Genomic DNA, 9,058 nt, shown 5'->3' on the forward strand with positions numbered 1-9,058 from the left:
TTTTGGACTTCTTTGTTACCCTGGTTTACACCGTGTCATCAAGTGCTTGCATTGACCAAGCCAGAAGCAAGTGATGTTTAGGACAGAAATTGTTCCAGCGTCCACATCTGCCTTCCATGATTTTCTCCTACTACAGTCCCTGCAGTGTCGCGCATCAGTGAAGTTTTTTTGCTCAAACCACCAGTCCTCTGTCTGGCTCACTGTTGTCTGCACTGTTTTTGTGGTGGCCATGCCTTTGAATTCTCTCACGACATATTTTTGTATTTCGTTCCACAAGCCTTGCATCGGTTGCGTGCTCCCGAGAAGGTAGCAGCAGTACTCATCTGCCATCAGCGACAACAACGCCCTTTCCTACGCACCCTCTGACACGCCGAACCATCGTCCCTCCTTTCTCCCTCCCAGGACCTTGCCACCATTTTGTTCTTAACTGGTCCCCTAAACAAACAAATGCATAATTAGACCAATATACAAACACTACACCTCTGTTAACCTTGAAACATCCCCTTTCCATTCCTTGGAAATATTCCTAACAGAGCGGTTATATATTAGTAAACACTCTGCTGAAAAACAATATACACTCACAATACAAGCAATGTTAATACAACCATGGTGTGATAAGCATTACAATGCTTGTAAGCTGTACGATTTATTAGGATATTTCTACTGTAGGAAATACCAAATATACTTTTATGAAACCTGTCATTAAAAAACACACCACCACATGCAAACCTTTAACAAAACAACAATACACCTAAAGAAATTTCATGTAACCAGTAGTACAGTAGGATCTGCATTTTTGCAATAATCAGTCCCCCTCTGTAAACATTAAAATGTTAAATGAACTTGCAAAACACCACATATATTATTTATATATGCTTCCCAAAGGTACACAGTTTATTTTTATACAATTATACCTAGACATTGCCATACTATTTTTGAGCTGAAGTCAAATGATTACATCCGGTTTAATATCAAATGAAAAATAAAGCTTTTTCAGGAATCCAAAACCAAAACCTAACATTTTGTTTCAACAACATCAAATACAGATGTTTCCATATTGTCAGAACATTTTCACCTTTCCTTTCTTCAGAGGCTATTCACTTTATCTTTATTAATACATAAAAAAATACATGCAACTCACTGATTAAGATATGAATCGCGACACTAAAATAAAAAAATATGCACCTTGGACGATGTCCATGTATTAATGCATATATTTTCTTTTACATATTGATATTCCTTTTTGGAAAATCAATACAATATTATTAAATTAAAACTAAGTATATTGTGAAACCCACATATCATCTTTCTAACAGCTTCTAAGCTGTTTGTGTATATATACTCACAATTTAAGTCTTTCCTTCTCAAATTAACCTATGCTTAAATTTACCCTGACAAGTTTTAAACGTTTTCACATGTTTCGACTATTTAGCACTTACCCTCTGGTACTCTCTCAAATTTTGATGATCTCCCTCAGGTCCTCACTGTGTTGTGTGTTGGCTGCTTTTCTCCCCAAATGCTAAACTAACGTTCGCACAACTGACACCTTTGATCTACTGTTCCTAGTAGGTCCATTGGTGTTGTTTTTAGGTCTGTTTAGAAAGGAGACACACCCTACATCCTGACTTCCAAACAGTCTCTTGCAAAAAACCATTTCCCATTCATTTTTTCAAACTACTACATGCATTGTCCACTTTTTCCACATTAGCCATGCTAACTCTATATACAAACCTGCTCCCTTTTAGCATTTAGTCATAACATTTCTCTTTATTATAGTCCATTCTTACACAAGACACAAAACTGCCACCTTCACTACAACACTAAAACAGCTAGTGATGAAATTGCTGGCAAAGCACCAAAATACAAAATGCTTATTTCATTGCTACAAATATAGATAATAAATATACAAGTACATAAAAATACTTTAATACATAACTATTTGCTGTACTTTTACTCTCCAAATTACTTTATTGTAGTTAAAACTCACTTTTTCCTTTTCATAGTTTCTCCCCACTGTAATTTATGCTTTTATACAAACAAAGAATACAACAAAAATTTCATGCCAAACTCTTTTAGATTTTACACCTAGCTCCGCATATATTGCTATTAATTCTTAAATGGTTAATCACCCAAAAATGGTCAATTTTGTCTTTATTAGTCACCCTCATGTCGTTCCACCTCATAAGCCCTTTCATCATCTTCAGGACACAAATCAATATTTGTGAACAAGCCCAATGGCTCACTGAGGCTACTTTTCCAGCAAAACCTTTTATTTTTTACTACCCAGAAGGTACAACAAACATATTTAAACCAGTACATGTGAGTACAGTGGCTCAACTTTAAAATTGTACATCAACAACAGACCCATTGTAAACCACAATAATAAAAAAAAACATATTTCAACAATATCTAGTAAGAACGAGTTTCACAATTCTGCTTCATGAAGCTTCCCGAGTTTTTACCCAATCTTTTGTTCGCGTCCCAAAGGTTCAGAACATGTAACACAAACTGCCAGCATCACGTGACCTATTAACATTTTAACACAGATGCCCCCAAGAAAGCCTCGACTAATTACTGTTTTTATGATAATCACCCAAACAAAAATAAACAATTTATTTACAACAAAAAACACATAGAAATAAATTACTCGTGTGTAAATTATTTTGTTTCTGTGACAGTCATACCTGTACAAACAATAGGAATAGAGGCAGACAGAAACACGCGTATCTGTTGTCGCAGGAAAGCCGATCATCACTCTCAAACACATGGTTTACCCTAACAATTTCAAGGTTTTTCCATCACATTTAGCATGTCCATATAAAATGAAAAACAATATATGGAAAAATACAACTTTTCTTCAAACCACAATACTCCAAAAAGTGTACATACTTTAGGGGGTCACAATAATACTTTCTAGCAAGAGTGAATCATTTTCAGATGGTTCAACCCACGACTCCTTAAGGTGAGGCTCAGCAGTCTTTCTGTTTGGAGACCCTTTTATTTTTTCTATATTATTAACAGTACAGAATCACATGATTATCCTTTGCTAAACTGCTCGCCACCATTAATAATCCTACACTACCTGAAATGTTTCTTTTCATGTTTGATGTCATGGGATTTCATTATCATGACGCTGTCGAGTTCAATAGCATGATGAACATAACATTTCCTATATTATGCTTGCCATAATATTCATGCAAACGAAAATACCGTTTGGTGTGTACATATACATAGACAACATAAAATAACTTGTAAAAGTATATACAAATACAATATATTCAAGGGGGGGGACCCTTTACTTTACTTAGGTCACAAGATAACACTATTAGCTTAATTTAACAAACCACACTGCTACTAAAGGTCTCAAAACCCTGTTTTGGGCGTTTTGAAAGGACAAATAACTCTTTATCAAGCTCATTCAATAATGAACACATTAAAACAAAAAGCTTAACCTTTGTCAACATTCTGGTAATTCCCTCTTTTTTGCTAAACCACACCACCCATGGTATACTCCTTTATGATTGCTACAGCACACCAGGAACTATTAAGGACTAACTCATGTCTAAATACTTAACAAAAAGCCTCACATTTCTCAATGACTACAAAAACACTTTTCATTATTAAAGTGGGCAGTTAAGGGAAATGGAAACATATTGTGCCTGTCCCGCCCCATTTTGATTTATGTTTCCAAAATTACTTTCTTTTGTACTTCTCATCAACCGTTTGGGTTTAGATATTTCACCAAAAATCAAGTTCGTGTCGATATACGAAAACGGTTTTTTCCGTTTATCGCACCAACGAATTTGTTTGGGAAAGATGCCAAAATGTAATCTGAGGCTGTATCTCGGCAAAGCTTCCGACATATTACACAAAACTGTTGTATGTGCACTTGTTCACCCTCAAATTGATCAACGCCACACACTCAATTTGGAACCAGTGCAAACCTAGTGGTCAGGAGTGTAGTATATACCATTTCCATTAATTTCTTAAATTATGGAAATTTTCACTAATGCCTAATAAACTTTTGATTTTGCATTTTGACCTATTGTAATGGAAGCTGGTCTCAAAGATTGCCTTGGGTTCATGCCGGACAACAATGAATATAAATTATGTCTCTACATAAGCCAAAACTTATTTTGTCCAGCCATTTTTTGAATTTATGTTTGAAATCACCTACTTTTTTGCACTTCTCATAAAACTGTTGGTCCGATTTCAACAAATCAATCGAGTCTGGATTTATCGGAAAACCGTTTGTTCCGTACAGCGCCGCGCTACAAATTTTAGGCATAGTTGCTAAAAACTGCATCTCAGGCCTGTATCTACTCCAAAATATTTGACATATTGGACACCAAAACTTGGTAGTGCCATTGTTTACCAATCAACACTGACCATGCCCACCATTAATTTGGGTTACAGTGGCCACCTTTTTTGATCAACACTTGTTTAAGATCAATAAATTCATCATTATTAGTTTGTTGTATTTATGATTTTTTTTTGCCTCTGAAATACTCTTAACATGGTTTTTTTTAATTACTCCAGTCATGCCGGTGGTCTGGAAGCTTGCTTCTGTGGTTGCTTGGGCCCGTAGTAATTGCTGCTTGCAGCTATAATCTTTCCCTTACCAACAAAAATACACTTCTCAGGAAGACACTTCTTTCTCCGTGCAAGTCCCGTGCAGTGCTGCGCCACGCCATGTGAAGCCTCAGTTCTGGGTGCGGACTTCCCGCTATTCCAGGAGAAATGCCCATATAAGAAAAGTTCCACACGCGTTCCTACGTCAAATGATAAAAAAAAACTTTCCGCAATTTTGGTACTAAGGACGATAGTAATGGATTTTTGGCACAGAAATACTCAGTCATATGTCCAAATTGTTTTTTTAAAAACTTTGTCCATGATTAGCACTGAGAATCCAACTCTTTAAGAGTAGTAAACAACCTCTGAATGCAATGAAAACAGCATTGTTACCACTCCCTTTTAAGAGTATCGCGAACACTGATATAATAGAAATTGTCATACAAACAGCAGCGTATTAACTGATAGTCAGTCCTGTAGTTGTTGTTTTCACATTCACATTGTTAATTTTTGAATTCTGCCAGATGTGGACAAAGTTTGACGTGAAACCATTGAAAAACGTTTGAACTGAAACATTGACAAAATTGATTTTAAATTATTTAATGTAAAAGTTGTCTATTACTATGGTTTTTAATTTTTAGTGTATTTTTAACAATGATGACCCTAATTTAAAATGTCATTGCACTATAAAAACTTGTAAATACTAAATACTGAAGGGGTGAGTTAATCTGTCCCCCTGATTTCGACGATGCGAGATATCGATTACGATTAACGGAAGTACCCCATTCAGATTACAGGTCGTTTTTTCGCTTATTAAAACGATTCTCGAATTAGCGATTATAGATTTTCCATTGTTACACAGTTAAACGAAAATACCTCACTACAAAGTATTGCAGTATTAAAAAAAAAAAGTCAGCACTAAATTACTTAACCTCTTTTATTGAGTAAACAACAACGCAAAGCACTTTCTGTGTCGTGTAGGTATAACTTCAAGAATTATTTGTATGTAGCTTATGTTCTGTGTAGAACATAGAAATGATAGACATCACATTTGTTTTTTGTTGTGACCTCTCAAGTTGAACTAGAAACAATAACGAACTAATATGAAAGGCGGATTTTCCTTATAGGAAGTAGATCACAGAACCAACATACCTGTAGAAATTGGCCAATTGTCCTTCTAGAAAGACAACGTGTCAGGTGGAAGGAAGACTGCAGGTTGCAGTTTGAAACATGTCAAGGTAAGAAAAAGTTTTTTTTCTCCACCTGAACACCTTGTTCTTTCTCGAAGAAAGAAAATTGTACCAATTTTATCATTAAGAAGACAAAAATGAACATTTTTGAACAACTTACTGTAGCTTCAGCTTATATACTGTACTGTAGAACACAGTGACAAAATGCAAAACACACTAGACTTGTGGAGTAATCAAGTTTGTACTAAACATTCATAGCTTCCTGGAACGGACCAGATTCTTAGGGAGGAAGACCAGCCTTGGGCCACATGTTTGTGGCGTGAGTGTGCTCCGTTGTGCTGACACTAATGTCTCCCGCAGTGGAGACACACTCTCTCTGCCAGCAACGCTCGTACCTTGGGATACATAAATATCGTTTGGCCAGCTTAGCTAGGAGAGGAATACACATGATGGTTGTGTGACCACCACTTCAAGGGGGTCCATAGGTGTTGAGAGGAAGTGAAAGGGGCCTCCAGATACATGGCGAAACGCTCTTCCTCAGCCCTGGTGTGTGGCCGACTTGGGCTCTGCTGTCGGTACAGCAACATTAAATGTTTGGCCCAGCAGTGCAGTCAGACAGATGGTCTTGAGGGAGGGGGTGGAAGGGGCATCTTCATCCAGCTTCAGGGCTTCGTCGCAAACCCTTCTGAACTGCAATCATCCTCCTCACAGTCATCATGCCCCATCAGGGCATGATCATAACCTTCCCCTCAGGGGACTTCAGCCTCTTGCCTCATCACCTACAACAGGGAAGCAGTGAAATAAGGACACCAAAGCATACCCAAGCACACAAATGATACAAAGCCTTCTATAATCAGATCATTAATTTAATCATTCTCTAAAAAAAGTAGAATTATAATATCAAGAGGGGAATACTCGAGGGATGATGCAGCCTTTGTAGTCACGTTCTGGTTGTCTCCACTTTTTCATCCCCTGAAGAGAAATGGGAGAGCTTCTAAAGCGAGGATCCAGGCAAGATGCGGTGGAGTGTGTGCTCTCTTTTGTAGATGTTGTATCTCTTCCCCTCAGAATCTTCCCGGCGGCATGCTTGATATTCCCGGGTCATCGGATCTCCTCTGGTGCAGGGCAGGGGGTGGAAGTCGGCCAGGAGCTGGTGTGTGTAGTGGGGCGATGATTGAGAGAGTAGGCATGCTTTCCCTGACATTGTGGGTGGTGGCCCAATTTCATGGGCTTGAGGGTCTTCACAAGGTGTTTTTCGTTAGCGCCGGACACGTCTCCCTCACTCAGTGTGGCAGATGTCATGCGCACACTTTCCTCACCTGTAAGGGATGATGGGCCATTGAGAACAGGAAAAGTTAAAAATAAAGGAATTAACACTGTATGCTATAAGAGTTCTCCATTCACGCCCAACACAAACAACGACTCACAGTCCTTTAGACTGTCTCAAACACATTGCACCCAGTGCCTCCTCAAGGCTGTCGTCGTCAAATTGACAAAACAAAACTAAATAAATTTTTCTGTATGGATATATAAGTATATCGATATATAATATATTAGTTAGTTTTGTGTGTACAACAATCTCATATTTTTATATATTTTTTATTCAAATAAAGTCGCGTTTTTTTTTTATTCAATTCAACTAGAAATATTTTTCAAACCTGGGCTTGCTTACTAGGTTCTGAGTTAAATCTTAAATCACAATACTTGGAGGGAGAGTAGCGCAGCGCAAGAGGGCAGCTGCTGTTTCAAGGAACCGATCAACCATGTCAAAGCCACTATTTCCACCCTTGTTGGAAGCATCTGTCCTTCAGTTTGTGTTTAGGGCAGTTCCTGGCAAATTAACAAAGAAGAGAAAAGCTAATTACTAGTAGCCTAGTATCAGGATTAAATTTTTAAATACCTCTGGTATTTAGAAACTAATAAGAGCGTGCATTTGAATGGCAAGACCGTTAAAAAGTTCTCTATTACAAAGGTAAATATTTATTTTTTTTAAATTAATTTTAAGTCCCTGTTGCTTACCTGATAGGGCTGCTTTTGTTCCAGCACATGACTGGCTTTGGTGCTGCGGTGAAAGACGGCGGTGATCCGTCCTGACTCGACCCAACAGTCGCGCTACAGCGGGCAACTCGTGCTCGTTTGGCATGGGAGGTTTAGATTGTTAGCGTAACAACGGACATGTGAAATTCCCCAAGGGTCTGCGCCACACAACAAAAAGCGTTGTCGGTGATAAACCAGGTTGTGTTTTTTATCCCCCACTCGTCCCCCACAGCTGAGAAACTCGCAAATTTAGCGCCCGGTGGCTACATCCATACCCATCTGAAGCACTATGAATTAGTTTCCCACTCCTGTTACATGGACTGTAAGGGCCCCCTAGAAGGGTGGCTCGGGGGTCCAGGCATCGAATTTGCTACCCTGGGGAGACTTGAGGGGCACTTGCACTAAAAAATTTGTCTCCCCTTTTAAAAAATGGAATCGACTTTTTGTGTAAAAAACTCCGGGGTTATCACAACCTTGGCTCCCTATGTGGACCTGAGCGGAAGCCTTGGGGTTTTCCCCCACATGTTCCCCATACTTTTTATAAAATAAGTATCCTTGTGATTTTCTTAGCCTCTCCCATCCCGGGCCAATTTTTTTCAATTTGTAGAGTGCATGATTCGTGGGGGACGGGCTTTAGGCGGTGTCTTTAACCCCCCTGGCTCCTCTGGATGAAAGCTGGGAAAGTGGGGCCCTCAAGTTGCGATTGCCCCCAGTACTTCAGTTTTGTGGGCAAGTCACAACGCCAAAGCGTTTTATAAAAATTTTAACTGCGCCAGAAAACCAAAATGGAATCCCCCCTGCATTTAGCCCCAAAATGGGCTGGGTGGGTCGGTTTTGCTCGTTTCCCCGGTTCTTCCATTTTTTTACCCTGCTCTGGCTGCCGTTTACCGCCTTGCTAATGGAACCCGGGCGGTTTGTGACGTTTAACTCCCGGTAAACATTTTTTTTCAAAATAAAAAAATCAAAAAAATTTTTTTTTTTTTTTAAAAAAAAAAAAACATTTTTGAAAATTTAAAATGATTCATTCGCCATAACCTTCTCGCGTTAACTAATCGTTTTTTTTTACCCCCTACTAAAACACCTTTATGTTTAACAAAAATTTTTAGATATCAATAAAAGTTTATTGAATGAGTCATTTTAAAAAAGTTTTCTCACAGATCCATTTTTAAAATTTATCACAGGAAAAAACAGCCCCTCCCGGAGAATAATTCGGCATGTCTTCCCTTTTCCCTGATAGTGTTTTTCTCCAGACCCCCGAA

This window comes from Cyprinus carpio, chromosome A4 (genome assembly GCF_018340385.1).
Source record: "Cyprinus carpio isolate SPL01 chromosome A4, ASM1834038v1, whole genome shotgun sequence".
Taxonomy (NCBI): domain Eukaryota; kingdom Metazoa; phylum Chordata; class Actinopteri; order Cypriniformes; family Cyprinidae; genus Cyprinus; species Cyprinus carpio.